At 41.6% G+C, this 27,103-nt stretch overlaps 1 long non-coding RNA gene across 4 annotated transcripts; it reads right to left on the reverse strand.

The window, feature by feature from the left end:
- Positions 1-842: 842 nt before the first annotated feature.
- On the reverse strand, positions 843-26,454 carry LOC133383212 (uncharacterized). 4 transcript variants are annotated; one of them, XR_009762213.1, is made up of 4 exons: positions 26,200-26,454; positions 21,414-21,487; positions 16,578-16,693; positions 843-1,290 (listed from the first exon to the last, which is right to left on the reverse strand). It is a non-coding gene; the product is annotated as an uncharacterized LOC133383212 (long non-coding RNA). The 4 variants fall into 4 exon arrangements; XR_009762214.1 differs by having other exon boundaries at positions 16,564-16,693; XR_009762212.1 differs by lacking the exon at positions 16,578-16,693.
- Positions 26,455-27,103: the final 649 nt, after the last annotated feature.

Below are 27,103 nucleotides of genomic sequence, written 5' to 3' on the forward strand. Positions count from 1 at the left end.
ATTTATGAAACCATCTGTCTTGTAGTAATGAAGATAACTACTCACATCATGAAACCATTAGTTTTCTTTGAAAAGAGATTGACTCTTTTTATTTGAGGGGTTTGGAGTTTTGTTTTACTTTTATTTTTCACATATTTGGCGCTCTGGTATGACTTTTTTTCCCTTTTGTCCTTATAAAATCACATTGTGTTTTTTTCATTGTGAAGCTTATAAATGCTTCCACAATGTACCTCCGTGACTGTAACAATACAAGTGATACTTGGAAGGAGTTGCCACCAAATTAGATGCATTTGGCCTCCCAACGTTTCATATGTGTAAGCCTAAATGAAAAACGTGCACATTTTTAAAAGGGTGAATGTTCAAAAAATATACCACTGTCCTTATTTTGCCATAACTTTCTTGCTCACAACTCTTTCTCTTAACAGTTATATTATACTAGCTGTCTGGATAGTTTTTAGCTGTGTGCTACACCTTCACATAGTTTTCTGCATCTGAAACCGCATTAAAAACACAGGATTAGGCTGGGCCATTGTTTTAATACAGGGGTGGGAAATTAGGCCCACCAGGCCTCCCCATCTGTCCTGCAAGGCCATTGTGGCCAAGCTACACCCACCTGCCCCACAAAACTAGATCAGTGAAAAGGGTGTTAACAGGGCATCGCCAATCAACTGATTGGTGGTGCCTGCAAAGCTCCTTTCAAAGCACTAAACGAAATAGGCTTCTGAAGACCCCTGGAGGCAAAAAAAGTTCACCTGATGTCAGATGATTGGCAGACAGATAGCTCTGCCCTCCTGTTAAGCATGACCAAGGGGTTGGGGAGACAACAATCTGGTCCACTGAGCTAAAAAAGCTTTCCCACTCCTGTTTTAATAGAGAAAAGGCAACCCTATTTTATTCACAAATACATACAGTGGCATGCAAGCCCTTCGCCATGGTATAATCTGATACTGCTAGAGAGTGTGCATGTGTGAATATTACAATCACCTGACTGGAGCCAATCAAGTGAGTCTTTACTCCCAGTGCTGGTCTAATCAGGTGGGAAATAGCAATTCAATTGGCTCCATCCATGAGGTAGAAAGGAGTTCTATGGTGTTGAGTGAATGAGGCTAATGAGAGTTACGCCAAGTGGTCATTTACACATATGCAACAGGTCACATAGCAAACTTCACAGGCAGAATTTTCACACCATCTCAGACACGATCTTTTCCGTGAAGGCCCTTCACACACTCAGGCAAGACTTAACAAGTGTGCTTCCTGACAGCCAGCTAGCGTTACCCAATCGTTGTTCCCCTGTTGTAAAATACAAAGATATCAGGACAACAGATTCTTTCTGTGTATACATCCCACTATGTCTTGTCCACACTAATGCTATGGGGGCATTTGAAACTCAGCACAAATTCAATATAATCATTAAGGTGGGTGTCATTTTATGATCCCTGCTAATTTTTTAAAATCAGTCTTTTATTAGTACAGAATTCTGCTATAATATTAATTTGTTATGGTGCTAGCGTGCTGCAGCTCTGTACAATAATAATGCTAATTTAAAAATAAAATAAAAACTTTCTGGTCATTGTTATTTTAGCAGTCTGGTTAATGGGGTAACAGGAAACTGTTTTGTTAAAATAGCAATATAGGGTTATAATATAGCTATCTTTAATTTTAAAAATAGATAGAAAAGCATTTTAGCAATGAATTCAAGTATGAATAAAAAAACAAAAATGGGGTCATAAAATGGAACCCGTTACAAATGTTATAATAAATGTGTGCTGAGCTGTTATAGGTTCACTTTCCTGATAATTCAGTGTCTGACAACAAAACCCCACTCTTTAAAAAAGTTGTAAGAGTAGCAGTAAAGGCATCAACACCTGTGGAGATTGCACTACCCTTCTAAAAAAAAAGTCAGGTTTTCTGCATTTGAGAAAAGACTGAAGAATCACAAGGAAAGTATGAGAGATTATTCAATCATAGAGGGCAGTGTTGTATGAATGCCATGCAAAACATTGAGTGAATGAAGGATGGCAGTTCCATACTAAACACCTAGTGTGGGTCACCCAATGATGAAGTACTGAGTGATGAATATACATATGTGAATCAGCCTTCAGATAATACCCATTTAGAGGCTTGTGTAATATGTTTTTGGAACAATGCGTTCAAAACTGATGCAAAGATGAGATGAAACGGATGCAGGAAATATAGCACTTTTAGCAAAGCAGACATTTGGGGGCTATTCAGTTTATTAATGGCATGTATTATGGAATAACAAGTTGCAGATGACCATTTAAAAAAACCACTTATCCTTAACAGACATTCATCATACATCCATCTTTTGTTGTTTCCAGAGTAGGGGTGGAAGAACCTCATGGAACTTGTGGTTTTGAAAACTTCACTCACTATTCTTATGTTCCCAGAGTTCAAGCTCACAAACCTTCTTTATCCTGTAATTAAAGCCCTTTGAAATAAGGATGACATAACATTTTAAAAGGGGTTTCTTTCTTGTTTTTACTAAAAAGGAAATCCTGTGGCCTATTTCAGAGAGAAGTACCCTCTGGACAAATCTCTTCCTCCTCCATCCAAAGATCCATTTCTCCTTCCCTTACTTAATTCCTTGTTCCTTCATTCGAGATATCAAAGCAAACATGGTAAAGTTGCATTCACAATCAAAGGTCTGCTGGCTTTAAACAAGGATCTTGAAATAATTGCCCTGATTTTAAAACTCTACGGGGATGGTCCAAATACAAGTAACACCTTAAGTCCCTTCAGTATCAATGTAAGTTGGTAAACATGAGCTTTATTATCAAAGGCTTGATGAGCCTTATTGAGTAAACAATCATAGGAACATAAGAAAAGCCCTGCTGGATCAGACCAAGGACTAGCTATTTTGACATCTTGTTTTCAACTGTGCCTACCTGTGTGCCTCTGGAAAAGCTACGATCAGTGGAGGCTGGTGGCTTTTATGTCAGTGGGACAGTGGATCTGCTCCAGGTTTTAGCCCAAACTTTCAAGGAGCTGTCCAGGGTGCTGGCCACTGCCATTGGAGCAATTAGTCTCCACTGGTTACAAAGACTGTCCTAGTATCTAGTATTTAGAGCAAGGATGAGTAACGTGTGGCCCGCCAGCTTTTGTTAGATAACAGCTCACATTGTTCCTCATCATTGGCCATGTTGGCTGGGTCTGATGGGAGTTGGAGTCCGACAATACCTGGAGGGCATCAGATTTCTCATCCCTGATTTAGAAGCCATGTTGCTAAACCTGACTTAGCTATCGTGATTTAGCTAATATGGCTGATTGCCTTTTATTATTATACTCCAAGAATTTGTCTAACCCTTTTAAAGCTATCTTAGATAGTGACTATCATCTCATTGTAAGGCAGTGAATTACATAAAATAAATGACACATTTTGTCAAACAGTACTTTGTTCTGAACTTATTGCTGATCCAATTCCATTGGATAACACCACTTTTTGTATTAGGACAGAGGAAGAAAAGTGTCTCTCTTTCTACTTTCTCCACAACATGCATAACTTTATAAGCTTCTACTATGCACCTCTTTAGTTATCTTTTTTTTTCTACATGGAAAGTTTCAAACTCCAGTCCCTCATTCATTTTGATTGTCTATTGGCATACTTTTCCCAGTGCTGAGATACCTTTTTTGAGAGGAGGGAGGTAACCAGAACTGAATGCAGTATTGCAAAGGTGGATGATGCAGCTATATAAAGGCACCCTGTTACTGGTAGAACTTCTGATCCTTCTGAAAACATCAGAAGATGCTACACAAGTACTCACCACAGTCCCTTATAAATATTCATTTTCAGAAAGAAGCAGAACTGCTGAGGAATGCCTTTAGGAGTTCCTGCCAGGTCCTCACACACTCTGCCAACCGTTCATGATAAACAGGATCTACGGCTACTGAAAGACCTGATGGGTGAGCCTGACATTGTTTAGTGGCCTTTCTGTCCACTGGAAAGATTTGAATTAGGACTTAGACTTATATCTGTCATATCAAGGTGACACCTGAGATGTGTTATTCTGAACAGAGACCATATCTGACATCCTGAATTTCCGTAAGTGATGCTATTAATCCATCCAGTCAAGATCCAGATTCAAGTTGAATAAAATATGAGTTGTTTTGTTTGAAAAGTGAATCATAAAGTTATAGGAGTGAGCAGACAATGACTCTAGATGGCAAGAGCTCTGCTCCTAAAGCCATTATTCACCTTTAACAGCTTCTGTGGACAGCACTACATAGATGGGTGCTGTGGGAAATCTTTATGCTGGGGATCATATTCCCTCATGAGAAATCTTCCAGAGGCCGCATGCCACTGGTGGATAGGGCAGAGGGAAAAAAGGATAGAGCAATCGATGTGACTCTTACTTTTGAACAGTAAACTACATTCCAGGCACATAAAAGTCAGACTTCCTACAGGCCCAAAACTACCTCTCCATTCCCACCCAGGCAAGGAAGAGGCATTGTCACAGTTCAAAGACAAATTCCAGCCAGGCAAAGAAGTCTAGGAGTGTTTTGAGCAAGGCTGATAAAGGATGGCCTGGGAGGGGGGCTGGGACTGGTGAGGGCATGGCCTGGACAGAATATCAAGGGCATGATACAGCAGCCCAAAGGGCTACCTTTGGTCTCAAACCTGAGATTCTTACCCCTAATAGCAAGTGATGAAACAGTTATGATCCAATTGGTTGGTTTCAGTGCAGACAGTGTCCCACCTTTTTATTAATGGTCCACTCTCCTACCACTGCTTTGTCACAATTTGCATAGACCTGAAAACAGATATAAGTGCCAATAAAGTGGCAGGAGAGGGCAATGTATTATCTGACAGCCCAACTAGATACCTACCTGCAGCTGGAAATGAAAGTATATGTGCCCCTCACTTAGTTCTGGAATCCCACAAGATCCTGTAGGCAGAGGGATAGACTTCTGGCGGGCAAGAAGTCACAAATTCCTGAACCAACCTTGGGAGTAGGACTTAATGCCCTGTTTACAGTAAAGTCCCATAGAACAAGAAGCCTAGGTGATGTCAATGCTTACCATGGGACTGTTTCTCTGGCTATCTTCATGGCATAGGAGCTACTGTAGCATCTCCTTCTGGAGAAGCTGGAACTGTGACAACTATCCACACTAGTGTTGCCCAAGTTTCCAGGAGGGGCACCCCAGCATGGAGAAGACCAACAGTAGGGCTGGGTACCCTCTGGTCCTCCAGATGTTGCTGGACTCCAACTGCCATCATCTCTGACTTTTGGCCACAGGTTCCTCATCCCTGACCTAGAGCAGAACTTCTGACATTCCCAATGCAGGAAATTGTGCAGTATCCCCCACTCTACTAAAGTGACACAAGAAGGCACCCTTAGCCCCTAGACACTTTATAGAATCTGAATATGTCACATACACATTTCTGCTGAAACCATACCTCATTCATTTCACACCAGATTCTCATTGTACATTTCTCTGCCTTGTCTTTTGGGTTGCCACCCACCCAGAATTTTACAGGCCTGAGCAGTATTTTATCCTCTTGGCCCATTGCCAGAGCAAAGGATGCAAAGCCAGGGGAGGAAAAATCCTCCAATGTTGTCCTTGCTGTTAGTGCACATGTGTTTGTTATCATAGCACATGTCTGTGCACTAAGGCATTGCATGGCTCTCGTGGCTGTGCATCTGCATCATAGCACAGATGTAAAGTCTGCATGTTGCGAATTCACAACACATGTGGACTGTACCACACATGGAGTTCCATCCCTAGAGGGTGGCAAAGATCATTTTGTAAAGTGTATTTGGTAAGACTGTATTGTGTGGACGTGAGCCAGCAAGCTAGCTGTGAATAGTGCCAGCAGCTCTTAGGAATGCTTAAGTGATTTAGTATTCAGATACAAACTGACCTGATCTGCACCTTCCAGATTAATGTGCAGATCAGAACTCTTAGTTATCCAGTGACCTTTGTACTCCCTGAATGTACCAACACAGTTATCAAAAAGTATCAAAATTCACCTTAAAATGCATATTTTGAGAAGAAAAAACACACTTAAAATAATCATTTAAGTACAAATTTTCATGCATTTTTGTGTGCTCTTTTCTTAAATCCCTTTTCTATCTGGAGAGACAGTTATTTATTTATTACATTTATATCCCATCTTTTCTCCAAGGAGCTCATGGTTCTCCCCTCCTGATTTTATCCTCACAACAACCCTGTAAGGTAGGTTAGACTGAGAGACAGTGACTAGCCCAAGGCCACCCAGTGAGCTTCATTGCTGAGCAGGGATTTGAACCCTGGTCTCCCAGATCCTAGTCCAACACTCTAACCACTATGCCACACTAGCTCTGTTCTTGGTCAGCAACATCTCTAGGCAGCAGAATTTTTGTAAATAAAAGGAATCACCACTACTTACAACGTAACATTAATTATTCAGTACTGATTTTTTTTAAAAGAGTCAATAAAGTCTTCAGCCAGATAAGAATCCTGTTTCCCAAGGTGGCCACCCAGATGCCTATGGAAGCCTATAAAAGGGACCTGATCACATCAGAACTCTTCCCATTTTGTGAATTCCAGCAGCTGGTATTTATTTATTATTTATTTAGAATGCTCAGAACCTTGGACAGCACCTTTAAAGTTTGGACTAAAGCCCGGTGTGGATTCACTGCCCCACTGATACTGGAGCCACCATCCACTACTGCATTTTTTAAATGTATTTCACATGATGTTGCCCTCATCCAGGTAGCAGCCTGCACTTTATATCTGTTTAATTCAGATTTTGCCAATCTGCAGATAATGCAGCTGGGGAAAACAACAACAACAGAATGCATGTTACCCAACTTTGCACAACTTAAGTTCATGGTGTGGGTAGGGGATTTTTAATGATGTGTATGGTGACATTTCGCTGGGTGTCATTTATGACCATGGCCCCTACTTCCATTGGTGAGGCAGTCCTCAATGGGCTACTAGAGTGGCTGAGAATGACACACTTTTAAAAAAAACTTTTGTGCAACTCTAGTATATCAGAAAACTTGTATCTCAAAAGTATTTTTAAGAAATTGGCTGCAGGCACAGGTAAGCTATTACCTGTGCACATTATCACAATGAACTTCAGGTTTCCAGAACTCAGGAAGAGTGGGCAAGTACTAACTGAGGGAAGGAGACAACCACAGATAGTGCAAATACATCCTATCAAGCAGTGCTCACTAGCATGGACTGGAAGCAATGAGACAACGTTCAGTTGAAAGTGCTCATGGGTGAACAAATGGACATGGAAAAATGGATCTGTACAACCTACGTCTGCATTGACCGTCACTCTGGTATGTACACAGCCATTGTCTCTGACACTAGAAGTCATACATAGCCATCATGGTTAGGAGCCATTGATAGCCTATCTTCCATGAATTTGTCTAAACCCTGTTTAAAACCATCCAAGCTGGCAGTTACCAGCACATCTTGCAAGAGTAAATTCCACAGTTTCACTATGTGCTTTGTCTGTCCTGAATCCTGAATTTGCCTGTCCTGAATCTTGCAACATTCAGCTTCACTGGATGGCTGAAAAGGCAAGGTGAAAAAGATTAGGAGGAAATCCAGAATACAATACATGGCAATGGAGAGTTTGGAGGGTTCTGAAGGGGAAAAAATCCTTTAAACACAAGCTAATGGCAACTGTTTTTGGATGGGCTATGCTGTCCAGTTTCCCAAGAATCATATGTGCTATACACTTACAGACATATACCATGTTCTATACTCTGCATGCTTAACTAGCTTTTCATATCGATTGCTCAACAGCTATAATGTTAGCTGTTTATATGTATGTACCTGTACTACCTAAATAATAAATTTTGTAAAAGCTCACAACTGAGACAAATATTACCATATCAGTAACCACACAGTCACATGCACATGTACTACACAGCATAAAAAAAGTTTCAAAACACTCAGAAGTATTAAATGTATCCCAGATAAAAAGTTCACAGATGCTTTGACAGCGGGTGATCTGTGTGTTCTCTGTGTGAATTATGTCTAGCTTGTTGAGGTCTCACAAAGTGAGGCCACACAGACTGCTCCAGACACAGCAAATGAATAAAGCCCATGTTCTTCATGGCGAAGCCAGGCAGGCAGCAAGGAAAGAAGGGGCTTCCTGCTACCCCAACTATATTACCAGACTTGTAAACTCACCCTGATCTATGTGGGTTGTTTTGATTTCTATTCCTTTCCATGCCCCTCAGCTGATTTACACGAAATGAAATGGGGGGACTGAAGGGGCAGCATTCTGGACTGTGCCATTGCAGTCAGCAGGTAAAGGGCTGCATTTTCGAATGCTTCCAAATGGGAAAAAGATGGCCTGTGTGTAATAATCCATAGCACATTGGAGAAAAAGGTTCAGCATAGCCTTTTCTCTAACGTGCTTCCATGATGGGTGCAGAGTTCTTTACACAGGGGAGTATTCACACATATGCCATCCCACCCACAGTCTGAAGTGGTACGATCCAGAATGCTAACATCTCAGTGTACATCACATTGTGCACAGTGCAGACATTGGTCCTCCTCACTCACTCAGTCATCTTGTGTAGATTGGCTCTCACTCACTTACTCAGTCACTCACACTGTGCTTGTGATGGCACAATATGGCCAGGCTATTGCAATTTCCCCTAATCTGACTCCTCATCATATGCAAATATTGCCACCACAACTTGGTGCCCTTCTGGATCTAATCAAAGGCCTATCTGGTCCTGCATCCTGTTTCCAACAGTGGCCAACTAGATGCTTCCAGGAAGCCCATAAGGAGGCCATGAAGGCTACAGCCCTCCCCCATTTCTGTTCCCCAGCAAATGGCAACCAGTCCCATGAAAGTTTAAGCCAAGCGGACTTTCAGCCTGACCCTGTGTGTGTCTGCTCAGAAGTACGCCCCACTGAGCTCAATAGAACTGACCCCAAGCAAACATACATGGGATTACACCCATCAGGAATCACACTGCTTTATTTCTTTTATTTTAATGTTGCTTGCAGTTTTGCATCAGTTTTACAGATAACAAAAAATGAATGAGCAGCAAGCTTTCTAGAGACTCAACTACAATGAGAGAAGAGGGTATGATAAGGTTTGGAATTCCACTACTGAGTTGCAAAGGACTATTTTCCAGGAAGGAATCTGAACTGAAAATCTGGCTGCCCTGTCCTATCAATACAGAAGGTATATCCGAACCATTATACCAAGTCAGACTATCTAGGCCAGGATTGCCTACTTTGACTGGCAGCAGCTCCCCAGGGTCTCTGACTCACCTGCCATCTGATCCTTTCAGCTGGAGATACCAAGGATTGAATTTGCAACATTCTGCATGCAAAGCTCTTGCTCTATCACTGAATTAAGGTACCTCCTCTTCTAAGAGACGGGGTCCTCTTCTCTCACCATGCCAGTAAGCAGGGCTTGTCCAGGACATTCAGTCTTTCTTTCCTTTTTGCCTTTCCTTTCCAGTACTGGCCCAAGACATTTTGCTACCTGAGGCAAAGGACAAGATGGCACCTCCTCTCCTTGCCATATACATAAGCCAACTGGATTGGCAGTGAGATCTTACTTCAGCACTGGTGACAGGATAGCAGTGGGCCAGAGGGGGGGCAGGAGCAGCCATTTGGCAACAGAGAGGCATGGCTAGGCTGGTGGGGAGAGAGATTCAGGAGGAACAACTGGGGGTTTCTTACAATGCCTAATGGTAGGACTGTTCTTGCTTTGGACCCTTATTCCAACAATTTGTATAATGAATCATTCCGAGTATCCAGACAATCACTTCATGTTGGCCAGTCCCACAATCTGATGATGATAATGTATTTCTCATTTTAGTATGTGAAATAACATACTTGCTACTATCCTATATTTCATATGTTATGGGTTCTTTTCCAATTAAGCCTGTATTCTGTCCCTGTATGTGGAAAATCTGAATTGCACTGGACATTCAGTACATTATTTTATTGCAAAATGTCTCAGCACGTACACCCAGGGCATCCTCATTCCAGAAAAAGTGCTCATTGTAGGGAAAGGGCTGTGCCAGATGTCAGGTTTTGACTTGGACAGTATGGTTTTGTCCCATTTTCTCCTGTCATGCATGTCTCTATGTAGGTCTGGATCTGGCAGAATCTAGCAAATCAGGTAATAATTGGTGCTGGTGGAATAGGTACTTACCAGTTCTTTTGAAATCAGGATGTTCTGCCTGTATGAGAATGGTAATTGGCATGATATCCATTGCAACACAGAGGACATGTAGAAATCACTACTTTTCTTTTCCTGAATGCTGCCATATAGGTCATAGGGCAACATAAGCCTGCACCACAGATTAGCCAGCCAGTTCAGTTGGGGGAATCATACAACCATAGAATAGTAGAGTTGGAAGGGGCTTATAAGGCCATTGAGTCCAACCCCCTGCTCAATGCAGGCATCCAAATTAAAGCATACCCAACAGGTGGCTGTCCAGCTGCCTCTTCAATGTCTCCAGTGTTGGAGAGCCCACCACCTTCCTAGATAATTGGTTCCATTGTCATACTGCTCTAACAGGAAGTTTTTCCTGATGTCCAGTCAAAATCTGGCTTTCTGCAACTTGAGCCCATTATTCCATGTCCTGCACTCTGGGATGATCAAGAAGAGATCCCGGCCCTCCTCTATATGACAACCTTTCAAGGACTTGGAGAGTGCTATCATATTTCCCTTCAGTCTTCTCTTCTCAAGGCTAAACATGCCCAGTTCTTTCAGTCTTTCCTCACAGGGCTTTGTTTCCAGTCCCCTGATCCTCTTTTTTGCCTTCCTCTGAACTCCTTCCAGTTTGTCGGCATCCTTCTTAAAGTGCTGTGTCCAGAACTGGATGCAGTACTCAAGATGAGGCCTAACCAGTGCCAAATAGACAGGAACTAGTATTTCACGTGATTTGGAAATTATACTTCTGTTAATGCAGCCTAAAACAGCATTTGCCTTTTTTGCAAATTCCTAACAATGGTTGATTGCACCATGTGCATCACTGTTACAGAATCTGTTCAGAAACACCATGGGAAATTCAGTTTTGTACCATTTTTGTTTATGAAGAGAAACAGATGTCTTGTGTTTCTTTTCCATGATCTCCTAAGCACCCTGTCCTTTTCTTATGTGTGACATATGTTTGCAATACATTATGTCTCTATATCACAGGCAAATAAAAGGCAACTTTCACCATTTGTGTGGTATTCATTGATAATGAGGACCTTACTGCCCTTTTCTGCAGTGTTGCCTTCTACAGATGTTTACTGTAGGTTTGCAGTAACCATCTGGAGTCATATGTTCAATTGCTGTTATGTTGCACATGTGTGAATCTCTGGCATGTACACAGACTGAGTAATAAGGAAAAGCAACAGCTTCAAGCATCTCAGCTGTGTCAGCTAATGTAAAGATTCACAGAACAATCCAGAAAAGGGTAGTTGCAAGGAAATATTTTCATAGGCAGCACTGTAGTTTTCTGTTAGTCTTCAGCCTTGTTCAGTTGTTAGGACTCATTTTCATTTGCACAATGAATGTGCAGATAGTGAGTGTATTTTACTCAACTCCCTGCTGTCCACACACTGAAATGCATGTATGCAACATGTTATGTCATGTTATGTTACGTTTTATTTCTAGGCCGCCTTTCGGCCAAATAGGCCCCCAAGGCGGCTTACACACAAATAAAAATACAAATACAAAATGCAAATAAAAACAATAGAATTTACCAAAAAAAATCAAACTAATAAAGTCCTAACATCTCTAAAAAAAGCAGGAGCAGCAAACCATAAGCATTCATCTTCCTGGTAAAGGGCAGTCCCCAGAAAAATGTCACTAAGAGCAGGGGTGGGGGGCAAGGCAGATGGAAATGCTTGCCCCTTGATGGTCCCAGCAGTCTCATCCCTGCAACATATGCTCATGCATATCTATATATTTGGTTTTATGAGTATTTTATTGTGGCTTGTTTGATTTATTTTATGTATGGCTTGTTTTTATGTACACCACATAGAAATGCAAATTAATAGCTTAATAGCTCCATATTAAGCACTATATAAATGTTTTAAATGAATAAAATGAATATACATATCAGTGAGGCTTCATATGATTGGCTAACTTGCCTTTTCAGGATTTCCATCATGTTAAGCTCTGCTAGCATGCATGCCTTGTATACGTGTACCAGCATTGCAGAATGAGCTTCAACGTGCAGACTGAGAAGGAAGGACTGTAGGTCAGTGGTAAAACATAGGTCCCAACTCCCAGAAGGTCCTAAGTTCGATCCCTAGCATCTCCAGGCAGGGCTGGGAGAGACCCCTGTCTGAAATCCTAGAGAGCTACTGCCAGTCAGGGCTAGGCAACAGTGTGCCCTCCTGCTGTTGTTGGACTACAGCTTGCATCACCTGGAGTTCATTCATTGTACACAAGGAGAAGACCCTAAATCAAGCTCAAGTTGGAGTGTCTCTATATGCGATCCACAGAATGTAGCCAGGAAATGAATTGTTTTTTTTGTGTGTCCTGAGTAAAGTCAGAGTCAGGTTTCAACAAAAAAAAATTAAACAGGTTCTTCAAAAAATGCAGCAGAAGGAAGAATACTCCCTCTTTATTCTTTGTTTTTTGCTAAAACTTGGCATCACTAATTTGATGGCTTTGATGGGATGGTGGAAAATTGTTCACATTGCCTGTCATGACTGGCACAACCTTCCATTGATAAGCTACATACCTATATACCTCAAAAAACATGTTATTTGTTTTATGAATCTAAAGCCCACGGGTTTATAAAGTTACCTAAACATGCATGTAATAACTTGGTGCCTAACAGTCAATGAGGTCCCACACATTCAATGAGGTTACACGTGTAGTTTGCTAAACCGAAACTAAAACAAGCACAGAACAGTTTGAGATTCTAGCATTCTGTTAGCAGCATAAAGGAGAGATTTAGGGCAGGCTCACACATGTATGTTCATCATTTGATGACTGTTACATCAAGTAGCAGCTTGCCTGTGAGTAAAGACACCGTCACAGATCAAGCACCACAGACAGAAGTTTCACTTCACCACACATACACAGCTCATCAGTAGAGTCAGTGCACAAATTTGGTTTTGAGGTGTTAAATGTTAAGTAATCAGGGGAAGGGTCATAACTCAGGGCAGGAGCACATGCTTTGCATACAGAAGGTTCCAGATTTGTACTGCAATCCTATGAGGGTTTACTTAGGAGTGAGTCCTCCTGTGTTCAATAGCATAATGTGCATTTAGGATTGCAGCCACCTACACACAATTTTATTCCAGAATCAACGGCGACTGAGTGCTTGTTTTTTTTTACTAGTCACGTCAGCTGATGAGCAGGAGGACTGGATTTAATACTGCATTGGTTGTGTGATCCTGTTCCTAGCAGGGATGAGCAAGGATTAAAGCACTGCACAAAAGCACCCTTTGAAATAGCTCACACACACAAACTACTCCAAAGAGCACTCTCTACACTAAGAGAGGATATTAAGCTTATTGTGGTTGGGACATATTACTGCAGTGAAGGTGACGATTCTTCCAAAATTGCTGTTCTAGTTTCAAACTCTTCCAGTGGAGATTCCATTGTCTTCACTGCAGCAATGGGAAAAATCTCTGGTAGATTTTTGTCACAAGGGAAGCGAGCGCATCTCGGAGGACAAGTGATATATAGAAAATCTAGAGATGGTGATTTACATATTCCTAATTTGTGACTTTATTGGGAAGCCTGTCAGTTGCTCCTGATATTTAACAACATGGAATCAGTGTATTGGGTTTCAATGGAGTGTAACAGACCCTTTCCATGGTGTCAAGCTTTGCCATTTGGTTCCTTATACCTTCAGATCTCAATTCTGTTGGCAACCCATTCTTATTGTTGACCCTTAAGGTGTGGAGGAGATGGTGTGAGAAATTGTTCATTTTCCTTCTCTCCTGTGTCCTGTCTTGGACCATCCAGATTTTTGCAGGCCTAAGAGGTCTTGGCAATTTAAAAATTGAGAAACTTCAGGAATCAAAAGGCAGTGTGATCTGTTCTCTTTTGCAAATCTCCCCCTTTAAGTCCCCAACTGCAGAGACTTAAAAGGGAAGCGCAAGGGATTTTGACAGGTGGGTGACTGCACGCACCTGTCAATCATGTTATGTCATAATGATGGCATGTGATTGACAGCTGGGCAGAGTCATCCACCTGTCAAACTTGGTCCATGAGGCAAATCCGGAAAAGATCTGTCCCGTGGAGCCAAAACAGTTCCCCAGCCCTGATCTAGATCTTTTGCATATTTTTTGTCCCTGAAAAGCACTTGAGAAACTAGTTTCACTCAAAAAAAAGCTTATTGCGGATTGATTCTGCATTACCTTTCAGTGTGTCCATTTGAAAACAGGTGAAAACAGATGTAGGCAGTCCCAGCTGTGGGGAGTGTATCTACACCTGCCTAATAATGTTGTGGGTGGATGTTTACTAAGATCACAATCACCACATCCTTGTTCATTCATGTGGAGGGAGGAAAAGGCATGGATAACCTAATCAAGAGGAGGGTTTAAAGTATGTATCAAGGAACCACACTCTCACTTGTGGACAGCAGGATGTAGAATCAATCTAGATTGAAAGCAGCATACTGAGGATGAGCACAAACAATTCCAGATTGGGAAAAACTACATGTATCCACTACATTTAAAAAAGATCTTGGTGACAGTAGGGTTGGAAAAAACTGTTGCCAGTCGAGAGTAGATAATACTGGGCTAGATGTACCAATGCTCTAACGCAGCAGTGCCAACAGGATTTTCTGAGCCTGGTATACTGTATGTGGATTGGGCCCCCTGCTGCAGGGGCGATACAAAGGTGATACAAATTTGCATATACTTTATGTAATATGCAAATTTGTGCCCTCCCTTTGCAGGTGGGGGAGGAGCACCCAAACATAAATTAGGGGTCACAAACAAGTAACAAGATGCCCAACAGACAGAATATCCACAGGTGAGCTTTCCCCATATCTGCAGTTCCACACAAGAAAAGGCATACTCTGTTTAACATCTGCCTGTCACATAGCTATTAAAGGCATGAGAGCTCTGCTCTCCTTCAGTGCCAGCATTAATCCATGCAAAGAACTCAAGTTTCATGAGCTGTAAATGAATTATATTACTGCAGGTCTTTCATCTGCTGATCTTAGGTTGGCAGTGGTACATTCAAAGCAAAAGTGGGCATGGTATTTTAGATGGAGAGGCTCAAAAGCGACTTAAGATTTGTAGCAATTATTTTCAGATGCTTATGCTTAGATAAAATCAAGATTTACATAGTTAAAAAGCAAGCACTGTATTCATTTGTTGTAGTTATGTATTAATACGTCATAATAACTAGAGCAAGTTTTTTTTTCATTTTTGAGCAAACATTATTTGAAATCCCCACTCAGCCCTGAAGCTCACTTGGTGTCCTTGGGCCAATGACTATATCTTAGCCTAACCTACCTCACAGGCTTGTTGTGAGGATAAAATGGAAAGGGGGAGAACTATGTACACCACCTTGAACTCTTTAAGAACATAAGAAGAGCCTGCTGGATCAGGCCAATGGCCCATCTAGTTCAGCATCCTGTTCTCACAGTGGCCAACCAGATGCCCTTGGGGAGCCCGCAAGCAGGACCTGAGTACAAAGAGCACCCTCACCTTCTCAGGTTTCCAGGAACTGGTATTCAGAAGCTTACTGCCTTCGATGGTGGAGGCAGAACATAGCCATCATGGCCACAGATAGACTTATGCCCCATGAATTTGTCTAATCTTTTAAAATCATCTAATTGGTGGCCATCACTGCCCCCTGTGGGAGCTCATTCCATAGTTTAACTATGCGCTACGTGAAGAGTCTGTCCTGAATCTTCCAACATTGACCTTCATTGAAGGTCAATGAATTCTAGTGTTATGAGTAGGGATGGGAGAGAAATTCGATTGTTTGCATTTAAAGCCAAATCTATAAAATTTGCACTTTCTGAAACAATATGAGAACTGAAACACAGCCATCCTTTGAAATTTGCACTTATCTGAATTTTGCGATGCATTTCTCCAGCAATGCATATATTAGTGGAAAGTGTGCACAAAATGACTATATTGGTGAAGATAACATACAAAAATGGATTATATTAGGAGAAATTGCTTGCAAAAATGTGCATATTAGTCCAAAGTGCATACAAAACTGTATTAGGAAAAAATTAGCACTAAAATGCTGAAGAATTTTCATGAAGTTTCTTTTTTAAAAAAAATTCAAGTTGCTGCAGAAATGTGGAGAATCATATTTAACATTAGAAAAATGAGCAACAAGAGAGCCAAGATTGACAGATCCTTCCATTCTTAGTTATGAGAGGGGGAGAAAAAACATTTCCTACCCACTTTCTCCATGCTATGCATAATTTTAAACACTTCTGTCATGTTGCCTCTTACTTACCTTTTGTTTAACCTAAAAAGCCCCAAATGCTGCAACCTTTCCTTGTAGGGAAGATGCTCCATCCCCTTTATCACTTTGGTTGCCCTTTTCTGAACATCTTTGAACAACAACAAGCATTGGGGGGATTGTTTAACACCCACCCACATTTACTGTGTAATAGAATCTGCAGAAAATACCTCAGAAGGGGTACCTGATTTCAAACGGAGATGGGAAGGAGATAGATGCTAGCCAGAAAGAAGAAAACAGCAGCAGCTTTTGATTTCTGGCTGATTCGGTCACAGCTCTGACTTCACTCATTGTCTAAAACTAAGGGAGAGGGGACTTGAAACAGCAGGCGAGCTCATTTGACAGAATTGCACATTTTGTGTCTAAGTTTTGTTCTCAACTACTTAGAAACTTATTTTAAAAAAAGAAAGCTAAGAGTCTGGGCACCCTGCTGGCTCTGTCCTACCCCCAAAACGGGCTCTTTCTACACATCTGTTGGCGACCCTGCTCTGACCCAATATAAAGAAGGGTGTGGCACTAAAATAAAAATTAGTAGCTCGAAAAGGATGTGCCAATTTTATTTGATCCCTGTCTCTCAGCCAAAGAAACCTGAGGCAGCCAAGGACATATTAAAAACAAGAAACATAATAAAATTGCACCAAAAGTTTAAAAAACAACAGTGTTGAAGCAGCAAGTGTGAGATTAATTAATAGCAGCACAATAAACATCAGGCACCATTATAAGCCAGAAGGAATACAAATGTATTTAATGCATCCTAAATACCGTCAAGCAGGATGTGGAGAAGAGTAGGGCAACACAAATGAAAAAAAAAAAGATTTTTCAAGTTGCTTCCTCTTGTTGCATCCTTCATCTCCTTTTCACTAATCATATATTTGCTTTTTTAAATCTGTTTTGCTTTTTTACAATTCTGACCTCATTTTTTATTTTATATATACACACACACACTCACACACACACAAACACACCTCCTCTTATGGGGCTATTTTTTCCTACAGATAAGGCATTTACAGAGAGAAATATCTTTAGATGGTTAACACAGCAGAGTCCTGCTGGATCAGACCATAGGCCTATCTAGACCAACCTCTTCTTCCCCATAGTGACTAAACAGATGCCTACAGGAATCTAACAAGCCCTCTCCTCCTGTCATTCCATGGCAACTGATATTCACAAGCATATGGCCTCTGACTCTGGAAGCAGTATATAGCCATCATGACTAGTAGCCATGAATAACATTATCGTTCATTACTTTGTTTTAAAGCCAGTCTGCGTTGGTGGCCATGATCGTGAACTTAATAATTTTAACTAACTATGCACTATGTGAAAAAATACATCTTTTTGTTCTCCTGAATTTCCTACCATTCAGCTTCACTGGATGACCCCAGACTATAATATTATATAAAAAAAGGAGAAAACCTTCTCTCTATCCATAATTTTATACACCCCCTTGCTCACCTTTTTCCTAAACTGTTACAACCATTTCTCACAGGGGGGCTGCTCCAGCCCCTCAATCATTTCGACTGCCTCTTTCTGTACCTTCTCAAGCTCTAAAATATCCTTTTTGAGATGTGGTGACCAGAACTGTACACAGTATTCCAGGTGTGCTTGCACCATGGATTTGTATCAAGGCATTACAATATTAGCAGTTTTAATTTGGAACTCTTTCCTAGTGATCCCTAACAGAATTTTTCGCAGCTGCCACACATTGGATCTCTTAATAGCTTCTAACCACTGGTGCATACTCAGAGGCAGTATACCTCTGAGTACCAGATGATGGCGACAAAGAACAGGAAGTGTTGCCATTTTACCATGCTTGTGAGCTTCCTGGGTGATCTGGTTGGCTGCTTTTACACACACTAAGGGTATATAGATACAGCGTTGTTCAGATCTGGCAAGGTTCTTTTTATGCCCTCCAATTCCTCCTTAGCCAGTGATTCAGTTTTCATTCAGCCTTCCTAAATGGAAACTAGCTGGCTAACTTGAAAGAAAACCTTTGGTTACAAACTGACAGGCCGGTTTGCCAAACCTGCTCTGATGTATGATGCAGATGCGAGGAGACCTCTGGGCAGTACAGTGTGTTTTACTCTTCTCCTGATGCAATGTGTCGTTATGGATTTTCAAAGGACAACAAAAAAACAAAACAAAACAAAAAAACACTTTCATTCATTCCAGTGACTCAGATTGTGGTCAGTAGCCTAGCCCATTCTGAGGGTAGATAATTAGCATGAGGTAGATTGTTTTCATCTTTAATAATACATTTGTATGCAGGTAGAGAAGGGTGTGGATATTTACAGCAACCACTATTGTGCTAGAGTAATCACCTCATGGGTTTCACTATAAGTGCAGGTAATTTCCAGAATGTCTATTATTAGGTTCAATAAGGCATAGTCATAGGCATAATTGCAAAATATCAGAAGGAAGGCAGTGACAGAGATCTTGGGCATGTTGTAAACAAAGAGAACCAAATACTTTCTTGCTCCAACAAGGTGCAAGTCAAGCAAAATCTTCTTGGGGTATCCTTTCTTACACATGAGTAGCCAAACTGCAAATTATATTAAGCGTGTTGTTGCATTTAACGTGGCTTGCTCAGGATCAAGGGGTTTAACCTGCACAGTCCTGATGAAAATCCACTCCCCAAAAGTTAATTGCACTGAGAGCTTCCTTCCCTGAGGTAAAGCAGCTTCTGAGGATGGGGTCATTGGGACCATGAGGTGGAGGAGGATCTGCTGCAGTCCTGATCCCAATGGGATCCCCCAGAGTGGCTGCTTTTGTTTTTTAAGCAAGTCAAATTAAGTGCAATAACGCATTTAACGTAATGTACTGTTAGGCCTTAGATGAAACGCTCTTACCAACTCTGTAGTGTAGGCCCGCAGAGTTAGAAGGGATAAAAAGCCATAGCTTCTGCTGTGCCACAGGAAAAGCAATTCACAATAAGTTCCTAAACCAATCATAGGTTAAAGATTATTTTTTTAAAGAATACTTGCCCTGTTCATTTTGTTGTTGTAAGCTATTGTTATATACCATCTGAGGCACCCTCTTTTTTGCGGTAGCATTTACAAGATGGCTTTCCAAACAAGTGGCTGGATGTGACATATATATCTAATATATCCCTCAAAATGTCGCCTATGGTATAAAAGTAGGACGTCTATCCCCAATGGATAACTAACTGGGTAAAACCCAGGAGGCTCATTTCTTCCAAATTGTCTTTTATTCACGAGCACTGCTAAAAATGTGACTATAAGTTAGCCTATTGGCAGCCCAGTATACAACTCTTTTCATGCCTTCACTTTGCACTCTGCATTAATTCTGCTTATTCTACTCTAGATACATTATTGAGCAGGGGCACACAACCTTCTTCAGCCCGAGGGTCACACTCCCTTCTGGGCAACCTTCTGAGGGCCTCATGCCAATGGTGGGCAGGGCCAGAGGCCAAGGTAGAGCAAAAGATAGAAAATTTACCTGTGTACAGAAAGTTAATTTCTACTCACACCATCACACGCCCCCCACCCTATCCTCCATCCAGAGGCATCGCCAAAGTTCAAGGACACATTCTAGCCAGGTTACACCACCTGGGGTGGAAAGCAGGGCCCGTGAGAAGTGTGGCCTGAGGAGAGTTCTTAGAGCCAGATAGAGAGGCCTGGAGGGCCACCTTTGGGCCCCAGCCTAAGGTTTCCCAGCCCTGCATTGTTGTATATGAGATTAAAAGGTTGGATCTGAAAATGCATGGCTTTTGCACAGTCCTGAGGAAAGCAGTTCCTTCTCTCCTGGTGCCACCCTTTGGTGACCTGTGTCTAGTTCCAACTGGAAATGCATTCTGCACTAAGAACCTTGTTCCCACACTAGTTACTTAGAACTTGAGAGGATTTCCTAAAGATCAGAAGCAGGTTGCCAATCTGACATCCAAGAGCGCTCGATCTTCCAGGAAGTTGTGTAACAAGTATTTCAATCACAAGACCAGATTTTACTGTATGCAAATCTACAATACTTTTACCCTGGGATGAGTAAGCTTAATGCAGCCTCCAGTTTCAGCCAGTGCTGTTGCTGCTGCCATTGCCACATGACTGAATGCTATCTGTAAATTAAAGAAATTGCCGCCACTCTGTCATCAAGGTGCGGCAAGGGTTTGTGAATTCCTCTATAAATTGCATACAGTTGGGACATAGAGAAAATGAGCCTCTACAACCTTGATATATGGATGTGCAAACTAGATTGTGCAAAGTGAGTATGGAATGACAACAGTCTTGCAAAGCAACACCATTTCTGGGCGCACTTAAATTCTATCCTATGGATTCACTGAGCCGTGGAGGAAAAACATTGTTCTGGTACTCGAGACTGGAACAAATTGTGCAAAACTAGTTGAACCTGACTTGGGCAGAAATTTATCTCAACCAAATGTGCATAAACATGTCATATATTTATAAAAAAAATTAAGCCTCACCTAGATCAACCCAGAGACATTTCACAGAAGAGGATACATAGTTTATTAGATATGTCTAAGGGACAAGTTTTGATTATGCCCTTTTAAAAAAAAGGTTGTTAAAAAGAATTGCAGTGTTGTACAAATCAATATCTTTAAACAACCTAAGGTTGTCATTTTTTTCTTTCCTTTTTTCTTTTTTTGCTGCTTACGTAAATTAAAATTCCAAACAATATCTTAGCATGTGCTAAATTCAATCCTATGCCTGCTGACTGATAACTAAGTCAGTCTCACTATATTCAGTGGAGTTTACTTCCCAAGTGACTGCGATAGGATTGTAGGTCAAATAATCAAGAGATGAGTTCACCACAACAATTTTCATATTTGTCTTTCTAACATCAGTCACGCTATTACGGACCTCATTTGTTGATCTGAAGTAGACATTACCCCCAGATTCCTGATACACCATTGCTAACATCAATAAAAATTCTTATTTCACCTAGAAGCATCATTGGGGTGGGGGGCAGGGGAAGGAGTGGATTAATTCTAAAGTGCAGGCATTTGCTCTTTCTCGGAAACTAAGGCTGCTATTCAATATATGCTTACCTGGAAGTAAGTCCCACTGAACCCAATAGAAATGAGTAGACATGGCTAGCAGCCTTGAGCTGTGAGATGGTTACCTAAGCATCAACAAAAATTGAGGAAATATATCACAAAAGAAAGACAAAAGATGGCACAGATGCACATAAAAGTAGCATGTGTTAATTTATATGCATAGATTATATATAGAAATACCGACTATAATTTAAATATAAATACATTTTAACTATAGTGGGAAAAACTGTAACCAGGTCACCTGTGTGTCTTGCTCAGTCTGCTGCCCAGGTACTAGCTGTTGATCAGCAACTGCAAGACCCCTGCTCCCCTTTCTTATCTTCCTTTATCTTTAAACTGGACTTGGCCTGGACAGCCCTTTCCAATCTTCAGATCTACGATACAGGATTATAGTCTAAAACTCCTGGGGTGAAAGTCCCAGGGAATCTAGTGTACAAAAGAGAGCACTGGAAAATGTTCGTATGAACCTTTGTGTGGGGTGTCAGCATCATAACAGGACAAATACAGTGCTTGAAACTAGAGGGGCCGCATTTTAACCGCACCTCTGCATTGCTAGTTGCAAAGCTGTTGCCTTGCAATTCAATAGGGCCTTTTCAGCCAGAACGAAAATTCTTTGCAAAAGTGAAACCAACAGCTAATCATCCTGTCTACACATGCTGGATCTTTCCCCCTGACTAATTTCTCTTGTAGTAGGAGTAATTAGGTTTATTAGTAACAGTGACTGCATTGTTACCTTCAGGCAAAAACTGGAGGAGCCGCTTACTAACAGAGCATCACTTGACTTCCCTTGCATGGTTAACTCCAACCTTTGCTCTACAATTAAATGTCTGCCAAATATCACCTGCGTCTTCTCATTTTCTTTTGAAAGCAACACTTTAACTATGGTACATTAAGCCCAAATGTAGCTATACGTCTTCTGCCATGCTTATGGACTAAGGGGTGATCTACCTGTGGAAGAAGCTGGCAATTCCCTGCATGCAGTCAGGCACATGGGGGGGAATGTGAAAACTGGATGGTATGCAAATAGAACCAGTGTGGTGTACTGGTTAGAGTGCTGGACTAGAGCCTGGGAGACCAGGGTTTAAATCCCTATTCAGCCATAAAGATCACTGGGTGAACCTACAGAGCTGTTAGGAGGATAATTTGGGAAGGGGAAGAACCATGTATTCTACTTGAGCTCCTTGGAGGATATCAGCTATGGAATACAAATATAATAATAACAACACAAATAAAAATCCCATGCCTAGAATCATCCTTCTCCTCAGAAAAGAGGATAATGAAAACTGGTCTTCCTTTCCCATTTGCAATCTCCACAAAGATTACACACATGCACACCCAGACATTGTGAAGCGATAGACTCAGCTTAATTGCTACATGGGGGAGGCAGGATTTTTGGTGGAGGGGTCACAACTCTCAGGGAGGGTTTAGACCTTCTCCCTCCAGCTGTGACGTCCCCTGAAAATGGACCCCCATGTGGCAATTAGGCTTGAAAACATTGGCTCAATGGAAGACTGTTTTTGAGCCTAGTTGCTGTGCAGAGGGATTTTGTAGGAGAGAGGCCACAATGCACAGAGAAAGGAGGGGACTAAGAATAATTAAAGTGCCCCCCGGCAGGAACAGAAACTGACAGCATGAAAATTCAGGGTAACTACCAAGGGGCAAATCAGAGGCTAACGACTGGATCAAAGGAAATACACCAAGATGTGCCTGCAAATGGGAAGCTTTCAGTTACCATTGAAAGGGACCTTTTTGTTCTGTGTAAAAATATAGAGGCCAGTGGGTAAGGACATTCCCAGATGATAAAGTTCTACATTAAGTACTTTGAGGAGCTTCCACTTTAAATTCTGTTTCCAGTTAATTTCAGAGAAATAATAATACAGCAACACCAAGGGCTCTAGCATGGAAGCAACCCAAGTCTGGTGTGAGAGAGCTGTATACTTGGAACAGCAGCTCACATCCAAAGCCCTACAAATGGCTACAAAATTGTATAGGCAGTAAAGATGGGAGTTATGTCTTCAACATTTGGGCAACCACTACACGCTGACCACATTAATAATGATTAGGGATGTAACAGACATGAACCTTTTCAGTGCAAAATTGGGGTTTTGTAGATCCCAAAATATCCTCCAAAAGTCCCTGGAAAGTTTACCTTTTCACATGGACTAATTCTAATTCAGTGCTTTTCTCAGCACTTTGTCACTACTTTTGTAACAGCATTCTCCCAGAGGGCTCGATCTTATGCAAGAAAGGAACACATAGCTAGAATGATTATTTCACAATACAATATAACCAATTAAATTTGGCTATATTGTGACATCACAAAACCAAAGCAGAGTGAGGGCAATATTCTCTGAACTCAGTCTGAATGAATAAGCATTTTTGCCTCTGTGCATAGCCCTTCCTCTACCAAACACCCCTCAACACATTTCAGTTTTTAAGGGGTGTTTTTCATGGAGGGTATTCTCAGGAAACAGCGCTAGTAACTATGATAATGAGAGCACTTGCCTGAAGGATGGGAATCATTTCGTCAACAGCAAATTTTTCCCCTTTTGAGATTCAGGGTGAATTGCAGCAGAAGTGCTACCTGGAGTGATGGCATGTGAGCAATATCTATGCATTTACTGTGCAAGAAAATTATCATCTGGAAAGACCCTTGGCTCTGTTTTAACCATAGTTATTCACGCAGCCAGACAAGCCTATAAAGCTACTGTGTAAACAAGTCAATGTCTGAAGGAGAAGAGCAGCAGCAGACATTGAGCAATCTTTCTTTCATGTTCACTGGACTCTTTTCATCTGTTTCCCTCCAGACTGAAAACATTAAATCAGAATCTGTTAAGCCAGAGAGGCTGCTGTAATCGTTCCAAGTTGATATCAATGTCAAAAGTACTTTCTCCCATTAACATGGAACACAATAGGGAACTGGATCTCTTGGGAATTATGAAATATGCATACAGGAAATGGGGTCACAGTCACTCATTATTGGGAATTACAGTATACCAAGTACAGCAATACTTCCCTTAGATCCAATCACGGGGAAATATCTGGGGTGATGTAAGTATCTGTGAGCTTGCTTACTCTGTAGGGGGAAGAGTTTGGCTGCAGTCTGAAAGGAAGGTCAGAGGAGGCAGTAAATAAGACAAGGGAAAGAAGGGCATGGCGAAAGCCATACCTCATCAAATAGTCATTGCACTTGTTTCACTGCACCTTCCATTCATTTCAATGAAGCTCACATAGAATTAGTAGTCAGGGGTGTGTGCACTGCACACCAGGCTGTGTGCCTGCTTTGGATGAAGCAGAAATAGAAATACAGCAGATCTTTCCTTTATATTAAAAAAATAGCATTGGGTGCAACCACTAATTTGCCGTAACATCATCCCTACCTCATCTGAACTGGCCCCATTCTCCAGTGCTCATAGAGGCTGAGCAGATTCCTTCTTATAATGCAAATGTCACTACTGTGATGTTCACCGCACCTATGCAAACCCACAGGGCAAATACTGGAAACTATATCTGGATGAATCCAGAAACTTGGATGAAACAGGAGGAGGAAGGAAAGGGAAACTGTTTCATCCAGGTATCTTCCTCTGTGGAATCACCTCCATGCAACTTCAGTTCAAGGGGAAAACTATACAGCAGGAGCTTAAATCCACTTCACAACAAGCTTCCACATTATGATCCCACTATGTATTTTCACCATGCACTAGTTGCCTAGAGCAAGGCATTTCCATTGGCCACACCTGGAGGGGCAACAGGTTAATCTGCTAATCAGTTGCGGGAGGGGGAAATGCACTCAAGCTGATCCCACCAGGTTTTATGGTAAAAAGGGGTGGGGTTTGACTAGCATTGTGTGCCCCCATTTTAAAAAAAGAGGTGGAGGTGCACTAGAACTCACAGAACAGCAAGTGTGTCTCTACCCTTATGCTTGCAATGGTAGAAGTATAAGGGTCAAGTGGATTAAATTCTACCATACTCAACTCTACCACAGAAGTAGCTAACCTGGTGCCTTTCAGATACTGTGGACTACAACTTCCATCATTCCTTCTTGACCATTGGACATGCTGACTGATGGAACTGATGGGAGCTGTAGTCTAAAACATCTGGAGATCACATTACAGTAGCTACCCATGGTCTACCACAACTAGGAACATTCAAGAGACATCTGTTAACATTCCACTGAAGACATTAAGTGACTTAAACTCCCTTCCACCTCCCCATTTTCCTGAAGTATATGACAGCCCATTCTGGCTGTGAAAGAACTGCAAACTTTATTTGATTAAGAAAGCATACTATACATAGTTCTTGTTGTAGGGATTATTATTTGTTTTTATTGACAGTGGAACATTTGAGTTAATGACAATACCACTAAATGCTTACAAAGGGACCCCCTGCCTCAGTAATTGTTCCCCAAAAAGAGACTGGTGCTGACACATTAAATAAAATCCTTGCAGGGTTGTCAGGTTGCAACCAATGATTTACTCTTTACCTTTCAAATGACCAATGAAGCAGGATGCAAAGGGTTTCTATCAGTCCTTTCATCTACCTTTTTCCTCACCTGCTGTGCAGCATACCAGAAGGCCTGCTTACTACAATAGGCAGAGAGGGAGGGACAGACAAAAGGGATAAGGCAAAGGCAAGCAGAAGCAGCTGTGGTTATCTTCTATCCCCCCCCAGGTGGTGGATTTAGCAGTCAAGAATGACTCTCCATTCTTTACTGTAACCTGGAAACCTTGCCTGTTTATCTCTGTTATAACCTCCACCGCTGGCTCCTCACACTAACCTGATAAAGATACAGAAGAAGAGGAAATACTTGCTGCTCCAGCTTAGAGGAGGAAAGACCCTTGGCACCTCACCTTGGTTCCTCCCAATCTGAGGGAAAAGCTCTCTGGCCTTCCTCAGACGACAAGATCTCAATGACATCCCCACCCCTAACACAGTATAGGAGTCAACAGCTGCAGAATCAGACAAGGGCTCTTTAAGTCAGCCCAGCCAGCTCCTCAAAGAGGTGAGACAAACTGCAGTATAGGCCTTGCCAGTCAACATAACGCTTCAGAAGACCTCATCTCTTGGCTGAGTAACATCTTCATAGCTTAGCCAACAAGGCTCACTGGGAGCTGAGTAGGGTCAGGACTTGCTCAGAGAGACTTGCTTTGCCTTCATCTGCCTTGACTTGACTTGCTGGAAGAAGCTATTTATTTCTTCCCAAGCCCTAGCAGAACAAGATAGACCCTGCCTTACCTTCTACTGAAGTATTCTCTGTGCTGAATTTTAGATTTGGGGGTAGGGACCTATCTTCTTGTGCTCTGTAAAGTGCCATGCGCAATAGCCCAATTGCCAATGACTTCAGTGTGATGTGCAATGTGCTAAATAACTTCAACACAAAGAATTGTGCTTGCACTGACTGACTGTATTAAACTTCACTTAAAGCTGGAACTATATTGCATCAGATGCTATCACTTGCAATGTGACAATGTAGGGTACTGGAATTTGGGGGAAAGCAAGGAAGGAAATCCTCCTTGCTGCATATTTGAAGGACCATGTATGCATGTAACACGGGCTTCCGGACTGGCTAGGTGCATCACAGGAAAAAAGAAGATACAAATTTGCACATGTTAATTTATGCATACGCATGCAAGATTACAAATAATTACTGGAATTTAAATTTTGCAGAAGGCAAGCCAATT

Source organism: Rhineura floridana, chromosome 4 (assembly GCF_030035675.1).
Source record: "Rhineura floridana isolate rRhiFlo1 chromosome 4, rRhiFlo1.hap2, whole genome shotgun sequence".
Lineage (NCBI taxonomy): Eukaryota > Metazoa > Chordata > Lepidosauria > Squamata > Rhineuridae > Rhineura > Rhineura floridana.